Below are 13,234 nucleotides of genomic sequence, written 5' to 3'. Positions count from 1 at the left end.
GTTGTTTTTTGCTTGTTTTAATCTTTGTTTTTCCTGTTGTTAAAATCATTGTTGGGGTGCTGTGATTGTCAGCATGGAATCCTAGAATGATTTAGGTTGGAAAAGACCTTAAAGATCATCTACTTCCAACCATGCTGCCGTGGGCATGGTTGCCATGTGTATTACCATGTGGTTTGCCATGTGGGTAACCACCTGGAGAAGCTGTGAACTGCACTAATTGCTGGTAGACTATTACCAGCAAGGCTTTCAGTTCTGTATGTAGCTACCATAGATAGCATTTTACTCTTCTTAAAAGTTACATGGGCCTCCCTCCCCACTGCTGTGCAGCAATGTGATGACTGGTCAAACCTTACCTGGATTTCTTAGTTCCTGAAGTACTTCCATACTTGAAACTTGCTAAATACTTAATACCAGAATATCATTACTTGTTCTTTTCCATTCATACATTTTAAGACTCAGCTAGTTCAAAAATAATAGAATCATGACCTTTATTTGACATTATAAGCTTGTATTTTGAGGTTGCTTGTAAGGAAAAGCAAGATTTACTGAACTGACTGTAATTGTGCATACATCATGTTTTAATGATTTTATTTGTGTTTGGAATTGCAGTGTAGAAGAAGGTGCGTGCTCAGGAGCTGTTATCTGACTGGGCTGCTGAAGACAGCAAGTCACTGACAGAGGAGCAGGAATTATCAGAAGAGAAGAATCTGCCACCCTGTTTCTTTTGTGCTAATCACCAACTGCTGGAGACCAGGCCAAAGAGAGGCAAGAGAAGCATGTCTCATGGAAGCATGTGCTTAAGCATGAAGATGAATGAAGCTTTCACGGGGAAGGTACAGTTTGTTGTTATTTCAGTTGAATTCCTATTATTTCATATAATAGATTAAAAAAAAAAAACCCAATGCAAGACTAGTAGTTATTACTTTATAGGCATTTTTACCAAAGAGTTGAACAGTGCAGCTAAGGAGTAACGTAGGCAGGAGAGGACCTAGATGGGGGGATAAGAAATGTGGGGAAGATAAATGTTTGTTCTTAAGTGGCCAAAGAGTTTTCAGGCTTTATACAATGGCTTCAGACTCAAGGTTCATTGGTTTCGTGCTCTTTTCATCAAAAGTGCAAGGCAGGATAGCACTGTAGAGGAACAAATCCTGTTGTGATTTATAGCTCAAAATGGTGGCAGGACAGTGCCTATGCCTGGATAGCTAGTATGGGTTCATATGTGGTTAGAAAGCATTTGGTCTCCTACAGAAGAGAAGGAGTTTTCTGCAGCCATCTTTATTTGACTCATTCTTGCATCTGCTGAAACATCTGGTGGTGGCTGATGTTGGAGACATGACAGTAGACGTGCTAGAGAACCAATCTGGCTCAGGATGAGAGTTCTTGTGCTTCCCTGTGCTGCAGAGCATGGGGGGATCTGGAAGTCTTTCATGCTCTGACCTTCAGGAAGTTGAAATGCTCAGAGGAGGGTTGTCATTGGGTAAATGGCATTTCCTGCTTAAAACTTCAGGAGCATATTTTTATTTTGTGTTTTATAACTACTGATTAAAAGCTGGATCTTTTGTAAATATGTACCTTAGACCATCAAATTCTAGTATAAAAATCTATCTTTTTTTCCAAGTTGACAAGCTTTTGTAGAGTGTAGCCACGTGAGAAATATTTTTGCTACAATTATTTACTTGGACATGCTAGTTAATTTTCTTCCAAATGAAGTATTTTGTTTTAGAAGTGGCACCTTCTCTTAAGTAGTTATTTAGAGAAAAGCTGCAGAAGATAGCAACTTCACTGAGGAGAAAAAAAAACACTGAAAAACAACCACACACACAAGTTGGAAGGGCTTAGAATAAATTATTGCATGTCATTCTGTGGGAAAATCTTCCAGTACGAATGCTGTGTTGCTCGCAATGTGAGTGCCAGATCCACTCAGCTCTGCTTTGCACTTCTGTCACCCTTATCACTCATGAGACGATACTCTTCTACTGTAAGTGCTACCCCCAGCGGCATGTATTCATTTATAGGACTTGCATACTTATGCTAAAGTCAGACACCCAAGAGGCACAGGATGAATTGACAGTATAGGCAGATGCTTTCAGCAAAGAAACCAGCATGTTAAAAGAGCTTTAGCGTGGTTATTGTTTTGCCAGGCAAATCCATGTACTTGTCATCAAGGTGTTAGGGAGTATTTCAGCCTCATTGTACAAGCTGAATACAAGATCTGTAATCAAGAGTTACATCATTTGGTGAGACAAGACCTGGAGGAATACAGCAAGGGGAAATGTGTATAATTAGAACAGTTCAGTTGCAATGGAAAAGGGGCTTTGATAGTGTTAGAAATGTAGCTGAAACGCATCGTTCCCACTGAACTGTCATTAGGTGTTAGATTGTAGATGTCAATGGACTGGAGGGACCTCAATCCAGTGAAGCAGCATGGGGTTCTCTCTCTGACCCTTCCCAAAGCTCAGAAAACCATCTACAAGTAACTCTGCCAAGCCATGAGGCCTCCTCACTGTTTGTGGACAGGCAGCAAACTAAGATTAAAATAAGAGTCACTAAATAAGAACTTAATTTGAAAAAGGCAGTTTGTTTTGACAGTTGGTCAAAGAATGTTGAGAAATAAGAGCACAGGCAATGTCCCCCCTTCAAAATTTCCCATAAAGGAAGAGCTTGATGTGGAGGCCAGGCCAGAAGTCAGGGAGAGGAAAGAGGCTCATAACCACGATGACAGGGAACCCGCTGCAGTTCATCGTGCATTAGGGACAATGCTCTTCCCATGGTGCTTTCCACACTACCACCGTTGCCAAAACCCTTCCTAGAAATTTCACTTAAAAAAAATAAATAAATTCTCTAGTGACACCCAATCTGAGTATGTAACATCCAGCCTGCTTTATTTATATTTTTCACAAAATATTTATCACTACTGCCATAGCAATAACTAACCTAAAAAAAGAGATGAGGTTTCAATGCAATTTGACCTTCTCTAGACCCTGTCCAGAGCCATCTCTATTCTTACACGTATATTATTGGCAAATGCTTTAAATTTTTGAGTTTGTAGAGGAAAATGTTCGACATCTCAGGGATTTTCAAGCCGTGGAAGACCGCTTTCCACCCAGCACTAAATAGGTTGCCTGACAATGCATTAGTTCTTAGGTGTGAAGTACATTGTAAGTATCCTTAGAACTTACTGTGCCATGAATTGATAACTTTGCTCCTCATTGCCTTGCCTCTGTTGTCTTTATCATAAGTCAAAGCTGATATTTGTGGCAGCGTTTATGTGGGCAGTTTCTAAAGGATGTTGTACAGTGAGTTCAGGAGGAAAGGTGCTGGGTGCTTCCACAGGGCTGATGCTCCCCCGGGGTGTTAGTGGCAACCAGCAGCTCTGGCATTCATGTTTTGATCAAGGCTACGAATGGATCCCTAACTCCAGCAGAGCTCCCCAGGTGAGCAATTTGGAAAACAACTGATTTTATAATCATGTATAAGTCATGCTTGAACATTTTTTTAACTGAGGCTGCTGGCTGAGCACTGCTGGGTGCCGTGGAACGTGAGCAGCGCTATGAATATCAGGAATGCTAATAATGGGGTCCCATTTCTAACTCGGGAACAAGAGGTTCGTTGCGTGCACATAACTTCCATGGGCAAGCATTCCTCTTGTCTTGCTGCATGTGGGGTGTGGTTCTGCGTGAATAACCCCGGCTTTTTGAAAGAGGGCTGGAAGACAGACAAATAATTGTTTCTTTGCCAATAACCGTAGCATGGGGAGATGCCGGGCTCAGGCTTTAATCCTGAAAATGACTCCAATGCAGTGAAGGAATCAAATATAGAGTGCAATTTGAGATGGAGGTCTTCATTGTTTTTTCTTATTTCTTCTTCTTCTTCGTTTATGTACTATATAAAATAATATAAATGATATATATATATATATATATATTTATGAAGTAAATGGCTTAATTAATCTATCAGAATTATCTATGGAAACAAAGGACACTTCATTGCATTACTTGCTGCTAAGCAATTAATTGTCGCCAAGGTGTTTAATATGGAGCATTAAAGCCAACAGCATAGGTCAGAGGGAAAGTATCAGAAGACTGCCTATACAAGCATCTGCATGTTTGACTTTTTTGCTCCAGATTCCTGGCTATCACTGTCTTTGGATACCTAAGAGGGCCACAGTTGTCATAAGCATGTCTTAAGTGGTTACTTCAGAATTGTCCTGGGATGGTATCGAGCCAATCCAACAGCTTTCTTGCATGAAGTATGCACAGCGGAAGAGGGAGAGAGGGAAGAGGAATGCATGGCATTCCTCTGAGCCTTTCTGGCACAATTGTCCTGGTGGTACTGTTACAGTGGGTGTAATCAAGAACAGCCTGTGGCTGTGCTACGGCACGTGAAGCTCCTTTTCTGCCCCTGATATGGCACACGACTGCAGCCTGGCTGGTGAGGCTTGCAGCTACCAGCGCCTCATGGTGCGTTCCTCATCTGTAACCAACGCAAATTTGACGTGTTTAGGAATCTGCCCTTATATTTTAAAACTCCATGCAAATGTGGTAATAATAACTACACTGACATTTGCTTTTGCTTCTGTATAGTATGTCTTTAATATGATTACTACCCTTAACATTTAAGGGAAATTTGACAGTTATGTAATCCCTTCAACGTTTAAATACAACAGGAATCTATTATTAAGTGCAGTGGCTGGAAATGGAGCACTTTTTTCTTTCACACTATAAACAGTTATGTTGGATTAGTAATCCTGCTTGTCAGAGTTGTTCACTGTTTGATATTAATCAGTAGGTTTATGAAAGGTGCAATAGAAGGCAGAAACGAATGGTAAAGATGATGTAAACCTTGGTTCCATAAAACCAGCCTCTATCTAATACTTAGGTTTACAACGTCTCTTTTCAGTGACCATTAGACTAAGGGGAAAGGAAGTACTGCATTATGTAACGGCACCCCTGAATATCTTTTGTTAAACGTATATTTAGTTTTTCACACTGTATGCAATAACAGACTGGTGAAAGCCAAGACTTTAGAGAACATTCTTAGATTGTTTTGCAAAGAGGATGTTTTTCAGACTGTTGCATAGATCGGCTGTGATACAGCCTGGCAAAACGCTGATCAAATATTACACGACAAAATGAATAACATTTCCTTTTGTTGCTTATCCACAATTAAAATCATGCGCATATCACTTCACCTGAATATTTCTACCTAATTTGTGGGGTTTTTATCTTCAAGCTTCATAATTAATTTCTGTATCTTGCAAACTGTGTAGCAGTGGAGGATTGTTTTAATCTTTTTTTAACACTTCAGAACCCCTTCCTACATGTTCATGCAGCATGCACATAAAGAGCCAAGTCCTTTGGTTGCAAATGTCATCTTGTGAGATCTTTAGATGATCAAAGTGAAAACGACACCATTGTAGCACAAGATGTCTTGAAACAGTGAATATTAAATTATCATGATTGGTTAATGAACATGCATGATTAATGAAACGAAACATAGGCATGTAATAAAGGCTTTTCTTGTAACTGTCAGTCATTCTCCTTGTCCAAATGCTTCCAGATACATCCCCTGTACACCTAACTTAATAGTTGACACGTATCTGTGTGCATATAATAATACACAGTAGTGAAATCAAATTGCAGTGTGTGACCTCTCCATTAAAAGTGAAATTAAACCTTAGTAACAAAGTTAACGTGTTTCTCTACCTAGGCTTGTTTTGAGGTGAGGTTTTTCCCCTTCTAAAACATCCTGCTTCTTACAGTTCTGTTTAGAGTCTAAAGTAATCTTAATTAGACATCACTAGTCTTTGTCAAGCTACGTGCATCTTTCACCAATCACTTTTAATGCAACATGGCATTAGTTTCTTTATTTCAACTCTCGCATCTAAATTTAGCCTTTACTTGGGGAAGGATCAAAGGTGTCAAAAATCTGCATCACTGCCTCGTTATCAATCACTGCGGTATTTTAGGAGAAGCCATTTGATTTGCATCGTCGGACCTCCTACCTAGCATCACAGAAGGCTGCGCATCAATAAAATTAACTTTTGTCACTCAAAGCAAATTGGGCTGAGGCAATCCTGCCAATGTATAACGCAAGGAGAGCGGCTGATCCCGGAAGCGTTCAAACTCTCTTTGGAATGGCAGAGTAATTTAATTAATCAGCTTCTGGGTGATTTCCCAGAGCTGTCCCTATGTCTGAGATGAAACCCAATGAGAGGAATCACACCTACTACAGCCAATAAAAGGAGAAGGCTGTGATCAAACCAGATATATAAAGTGGTAGTGATGGGTGGATTGGACTCTTGCTTGCACTATCCTAGGACATCTCCCTTTATGGGGTCAGGCTGAGAGAGCTGGGGTTCAACCTGAAGAAGAGAAGGCTTTGGGGAGACCTCATAGCAGCCTTTCAGTATCTAAAGGGGGGCTATAAAAAGGGGAGTCTTCATTAGAGTCTGTTGTAAGCAGAGAGGACAAAGGGGAATGGTTTCAAACTAAAAGAGGGGAGGTTTGGATTGTGTATAAGGACAAGTTTTTCCAGTATGGGGGGTGAGGAACTGGCACAGATTGCCCAGAGAGTTGGTGGATGCCCATCTGTGGAGACATTCAAGGTTGGACTGGTCAGGGCTGGGAGCACCTTCACTGAGCTGTAAGTGTCCCTGTTAGTTGCAGAGGACTTGGACTAGATAACTATTAACGTTTCCTTCCAACTCAGACAATTCTATGACAGAGAACAGTGCTCAGCTGCTCCTCACCTGTTAAGCCTGGAGGAAAGAGCTGTGATTTAACATGCTGTGGCTTTGTACTCAGTTCCCTGTTGATCTGGAGGAAGTTGCTCCAGCTCTTCCCAGAGTACAGCCATCATACCTCTCATCTTCTGCCAGCTCTGTTCCACAGAGCAGCTCCTTGCAGGGGATCGCCACCCTCATTGCAGCATCTGGAGATCTACCCCACTGCATAGAGTGCTTGGGGCTCACATCCTAGGGCATCAAGGTGATAAAAAGACAAAAGGAAGCTTCTCCCTGGCCTGCTTGTCTATATGTTTGTGGTTTTTTTTTGCTTGAGGTTGTGTGAGAGATGAACACATAAAGAAACTAGAGATAAAGTAGACTTTCAGAGACCTCTTAGCAAAAGAAGCATTTGTGCTAAGTTTTAGTAACCCTGGAGCACTTTTCTTAGTTTTAGAATGAAAGTGATGGATTGGTTCTTCAGTATGTGTCGCCTTATTTGTTATCATCCAGTGGCCACTCTTTTTCCTCGTCTTCCACGCTTGTTTCAAGTGCTCAATGCCATACTGTATTTATATATGATATAGTCTGCTCAGGACAGGTACTTGGTGGTGTACTTGACAGTGTCTTTCTTCTTCCCGTGGAACCGTCATTGGCCTGAGGACACATCTCTCATCCATGTTTAGTGAAAGATGTTATTTTCTGAATACTTCTTGGAGGATGGTCGGGTTTTTGTGAGCTTTGAGAAGGGAATTTTGTTCATTTCTTGGAATTCAAGCAGTTCCGTAGCTGCATTTTGCCACATGAGTTATCCAGATTTTTTTTCTCCTTTCCTTGCTGGTGAATATAATACTACAAAGTCCTCAAAGCACTGAAGAAACTACTGAGCTTTTTATCCTCTCAAGAAAAGGTAGCAATTTATGGAGAGCCTGCAGAAAGGCAGGATTAGGGGATTTTAGAAAATATAAACGTATTCCTTTTTGAATTGCATAGGCCTTTCTGAAGATATCAGTCCCAAGGAAAATGTGTGACTGTAGAATAAATGGATGCAAAGTTAAAATTGGAGTTTGGAAGAAATCGCTGCTTGAGCACTCTAATGTGTGTGGGGATGGATGCTGTCAAATCTCTGGCTTTCTTAGATGACTGTTTCGGTATTGTCTGTGATACAAATATTTAGACTTTGATCTACTTGTAAAACCATAGAGGTTTTTGAAAATTTTCATAGTATTTTCCCGTTTCCTGAGCCAAGGAATGGATTTTTTTCCAAAGCCTAAGTCAGCTTGTTTCATCTAAGAGAAAATAATGTTATTTCAGTCTACCTGGTGAGACCACTGGAATACGTGCATTTCTGAGTATGCATCAAAGGCTCAGTTTTCTGCAAACATTTCTTAAAGGGAAAAAGAAAAAATCTGAAAGAGACAAAAGATCTCTATGTAATACATATAATTGCGCTGACTTTTGTTATATTATTCCTCAAATTTCAATTAACAAGAAAGGCTGGCCGCACGTGTTAATTTGAATGAGATTTTATTGAATTTTATCAATGTAATGGTATGGGACATGAAAGGAAACAGTCTTAAAAATATCAGCGGAACCCTAACTGGCAATAATGTTAATTGGCTTTTCTGTGCTCCTATACTACTGTGGATGCTTGGTTAAGTCAGTTGGAAAGAAAGAGATAAACATGTCTGACTGTGCTGGGTGAGAAATTGTTTCAAGAGGCCGAACTATTTCATGGCAAGAACTGGGCCAAAATATTAAGAATTACTACATTTTATAATCCAGCCATCATCCTTTCAGTGTTTGAGACAATCAAGCTTCAGCTTGACGTTAAAAAAAGAAATTGTTGTGTTTTCAACTTTTTTTTTTTGGCATTTCTCTGTGCCTTGTTAAATTAAGTGCAAGAAGAAATATGGATAAATCCAACAATTTATTAAAGCTTGGGGAAAAAAAAATAAGTCTTGAAAACAAACTTTCAAAGCATTCTGGCAGAATCAGCCGTTCTCCTATTAAAAAGAAAAAAAAAAAAAGTGTAATGGCAATTAAAAGATCTATTTGGTTCTTATCTTCTCAATCCCATTACTTTACCATAAAATATACCCCGTAAATTAATTATTATTTAATCCAAATATAAATGCTGTTTCAGTTGGGACTGTCATTATATACTTCTTATTAGGAATTCAGCAGTCGTGGTATTTTTGTTAGTAATGAAAAGCACAATTCAGGACATCTTCCTTCTATTCATTATCAGCCTTTGACGTGCCATGGTCCTGGCATAGTTTATTATGTCTAATCCCAGGCTGTGCTTTACTCCTACTTCAAACTCCAGCCAAACTCCTAAGCTGAATTAGTGGCCTCATCTTAAAACATATTTTACTATTGAAAGTAAATAAACTGTGAAAACCCGACCCTAGGAGGCGGTAATGATCAGTGTGAGGGAAACCTGTCAAAGCATGTTCAACAGAAAGGACAAAGCCAACCAGCTCTTTGGGAGAGTCACCCCTTTAAAATGCAAGATAAGTAATTATTCACATTTGTGTACTGTACTTTAAATTTATTCTTTGTGACTGACTCTCCATTGCCTCTCAGAAAGCCAAATGGGGCAGTGCCTAATTTCTGTTTCTCCAAGGTTAAGAATATTGATAGGTATCAATTCAGGGCCAAACTATTGTCTAGTATAGATTTTATTTTAGTATCAAACATAAACATGAAGAAACTGCAATCCCGGTGTAATGTAGGAATCTAATTAAGACTAATGAGGCCACATTAAATTTAATGTATCATGCATTTTATATGCCTTACCATCAGAGCTGCAGCAAGCTGTTCATCAGAGCATCGAACTTTGGTGAATCAGCCCCTCCAGGCATTGTTAAGCAATCTGGGATCAGGCCTTCTTCTACCCATTAGATTGTGTTGGTCTCGCAAAGATCTAAATGGAAATGGAAACTGAGAAGATGGAGAGAACAAGAACTTCAGACCATCCATGAGGGTGTTGATAAACTGAGAAGGTAAATGCAAGGTTGTGTGCAATGCATTTGAGAAGGTGCAAGGCTAAGAGAAAGGCAACAGCGCAATGTGTGCTTGAGTGTTCTGTGGGCACATCTAGCAAGGGGGTTGCAAAATGGCTGAGATTTATGTGTTGCAATGTATCAAGAAGAGGTCTTGTCAGTCTTATTAATGACGGATGTCTTTGAGATGAGCAAGATCAGAGTTTGTCCTAATGGTCAGGGAAGTATGCATGGCGCCGTGAAGTTAAAGATAGGTATGAATGAAGGGAGAGTTCAGGAGGTCCCTGAATACGACCCCAAAAACTTCAACTCAATTAGTTTCAGTCGGGGAAAGGAGGAAACGGAGCCAATGAAACAAGCGTGGCAGCAAAGAGCTGGGGAGAGCAGGGGACGGAGGGAGCCAGTGTCAAAGTGCGCTTCTGCCCTGCTGCTCCAAATACCGAGTTGTAGCCTACTACATCCTGAAAATTCATTCCAGTTTATATTATTGTATGTGTTAGTGATAGCTTGAGTGGTTGAGACTTTGAAGTATTTCATCTACACATGAAATTGGAAGTCTTTCTCTTTTTTTTCTTCCTGTGGAATATAGCCATGGAAACCAGTAGTCTGTGCTGGAAAATAAATGACTGGAAATGTTCCTCAGTGACTAACTTGCTACAAGACGTTATTATAAGTGCCTACAAAGTTATGCTTTTAACAACAAACAAATGCCGTGTCCTAGTTTTGCATTAGAGATTGCTTCCTTGGCAGCAATGCTAGTCCGAGGTAGGAGCTAATGTTGGGATGGCTGGAAGTGGTGCTGGTCAGAGAGCAAAGGTATTTCCTGAGCACATTTTGGCTGGGGGTGGGACATCAGAGAGAACCGTGAGAGCTCGGCAGGGTGCAGAAAGGCAGTGAAGACGGGAAGCTGTGGGGTGGGGGGCAGCATGTTCACAAGTGCTCGGGTTCTGACCCAGCTCCCTTAAGTCAGGTGGGGGATGGAAAGGACTTCAATGTGAGCCCAACGCTGAGAGTTTGTACAGTCCCCTGGTGTGTGTGTAACGCGCTCAGACCACCCGCTCAACCCCAACCCGTGCTGCAGGAGGGGAAGAGAGAAAGCACGTGTGAGGGGCTCATTTTTCTACTGTGTTGGTCTGCTTTTTCTTTTTGTAAGGGCATATGTGTGTGCCTACCTGTGTTAGTTGAATGCTGTTGGTGCTTGATCTGTGTTCAGTCCTGAACAGCAGGTGGATGGAGGGTGTATGTAAACCATGAGCTGTACAGGTTTATTGAAACAACCAACTCATGTGACTTTTCCACTCCTTCTCCTCTCGTGCTCTCATCCATTCATACAAAGATCCAAAATGCAGGAGTGAGCTTTGATTTACTGTTAGCTTACAGATTTATTTCTGTGTTGCTGTCCCTTCTCTGTCAGCCTCATCCATTGCTGCAGCTGGATAAATGCTTTGTTAATGACCAGTCCTCCTGTTTGAGGTAGCAGCATGCCCACATTTTGTAGCATGTGCTCTGGATTTGTTTTGGGTTTTTTTGTTTGGTTGTTTTTTTTACCTTTAGGATTTTTTTTTTTTCCTTGAACTCTCTGTTGTCACAGTTTGGGATGCCTGTCTGATACGTCGGCATATGCTGGAGTGGCAGATAGAAAACCACCCAGATGAGCGTCAGGTAGGATTCATAAATTGAATGTGGATCTGCTGGATGTCAGAAAGCGTTACTCACTGCAAGCCGTTTGACCAAACTTGTTTCCCTACCTACAAGCAATCAAGGTGGTTTTTACATAAGTAACCTCAGAACGAAGCAAGTAGGTGGTTGGTGCCCAAAAGCATTGCGGGGTTCTCTCTGCAAGTTGTGCTCAGCTTCAGCATACAGCAAGCGGGCAGAGCCAAGGGCTGGTTTTAATCTGCTCCCTTAACCCCCTGTCTCCACAGGGACCCTCTCATTGTAAAAGTAAATCACGGGCGACGATCTGGGAGAGCTTGATACTTCTCACCTCCTCAATAGGTAAATCGCCCTGTTAGGATTGCGATCCATGCTCCTGTCCTCATTTTTCATATCTCACTTAAAAAAAAAAAAAATGGAATAGAAAAAATATCTTCCAGGGACTTGGAGTTAAGCAAAGGCACTTTAGAGTCTTTTTCTAATGTCATTCTGAAGTTAAAAAATAATTTGACTTCAAGGGAGATACGGCCCAATTTTTTAAAAACTTAATAGGATTAGTCATGGGAACTATTTTTAGCAAAAGTTCAACTTTATCCATGTATTTTAATGTGGGAAAAGTGTGTCCTTTTCCCTCTGCTAATGTTTGATGTATTCCAGCCCTCCTGCGAGTGTGTTTGAGTATCTTAGGGGCTCTGGAGTGGAGGAGAACTTCCTCTCGGATTCTCTCTGTTTTCTTTCGTGAAAATGACATTCCTAAGCTGTTTCACTTTCTGACAGGAAATGGAGCCTTGCCAAAAATGATTAAAGTCCAAGAAAGCATAACAGTTCCAAAGCTGCAGCAGTTCTTTAGGAGTCCTGAGTTTGACATTGTGTCAAACAAATGTGAAATATTGTTTAATAAATTTGAATAATACAGGGAAAGGGAAAAATGGTTCTTGGCTTATAATGCCGGTGCTCTTTATTAAGTCTGTAAAGGACTGCCTAGCTCTAATAAATTGAAATATATACATAAATATACTTGTGCGTGGATAACAGTTTAATATTGTAATATATATTGAACCGCACACGCGCACCCCCCCCCCCACATGCAGACATTGATTTATACACTTATAAGTCCATATGTATCGATACGTTTGTGTAGACCCAATCACAAGTTTGTCTATATTTATACATGGAATTACCTTTCACAGGCAACCCTCACGCTGCTTCATTTAAGCTGTATCTTAGGTGTTATTTATACGGTATGGCATGAAATTAAGACTTTATGAAAATCATCTAATGCTGGTTAAATCTTGCTAACCCTTTCTGAACAGGCTTTAATTCTTTGTTTGCCCAACGGCTGCAACCTGCAGCCTCTGCTGGTGCCGGCTCACACCTTATCGAGTAATTCCAGCGTTATGAGAAGGGCCGTGTGAGGCTCACTAAAAGCGGTGAGAATTAGATGGCACCCCATAGCCTGCTTCTGCCACCTTTGCACGTGTAGAAACTCCTCCTGCCAGAAGGCCTACCAGTTGCTGAAGTCAGACAGTTCTCAATACTGGTTTATTAGCACAGCATCTCTGATGGAAAAGGCCAGAAATTTCTGTGCTGTCAGCCCCAGGTGTTAAAAAGTTCTGTCAGGTTCCTGTAGTCCTAAGGTTACTTTTAGGTTAGGAACCCACAAAACAGCTCCAACCCCCTCTGCATTAATAAGTTGGCTTAGTTTCCTTTGGCTTTTGATCCTGCTGGGTTCACTGAAATCACATTTTCAAGTTGTTCTCTGACCACAAGGCTGGGAATTTCCTTTTCTTTTTCTTTTTATTCCCCTCCCCCCTCTCCTCTCCTGCATTGGACACTGTAGAAGTGT

The 13,234-nt window shown here is 40.8% G+C and overlaps 1 long non-coding RNA gene across 1 annotated transcript in view; it reads left to right on the top strand.

Moving 5' to 3' along the window:
• The window catches only part of LOC116653703, a 49,269-nt gene that overhangs the window by 15,648 nt on the left and 20,387 nt on the right, over nucleotides 1-13,234 (top strand). The window contains exon 2 of the long non-coding RNA XR_004308080.1: nucleotides 610-833. This is a non-coding gene — a long non-coding RNA (uncharacterized LOC116653703). The remainder of the gene's footprint in view (nucleotides 1-609; nucleotides 834-13,234) is intronic.

This window comes from Coturnix japonica, chromosome 7 (genome assembly GCF_001577835.2).
Source record: "Coturnix japonica isolate 7356 chromosome 7, Coturnix japonica 2.1, whole genome shotgun sequence".
In the NCBI taxonomy this organism is placed as follows: domain Eukaryota; kingdom Metazoa; phylum Chordata; class Aves; order Galliformes; family Phasianidae; genus Coturnix; species Coturnix japonica.
Note: the sequence above shows the minus strand (reverse complement) of the source record. Positions and strands in the feature narration are given on the sequence as shown.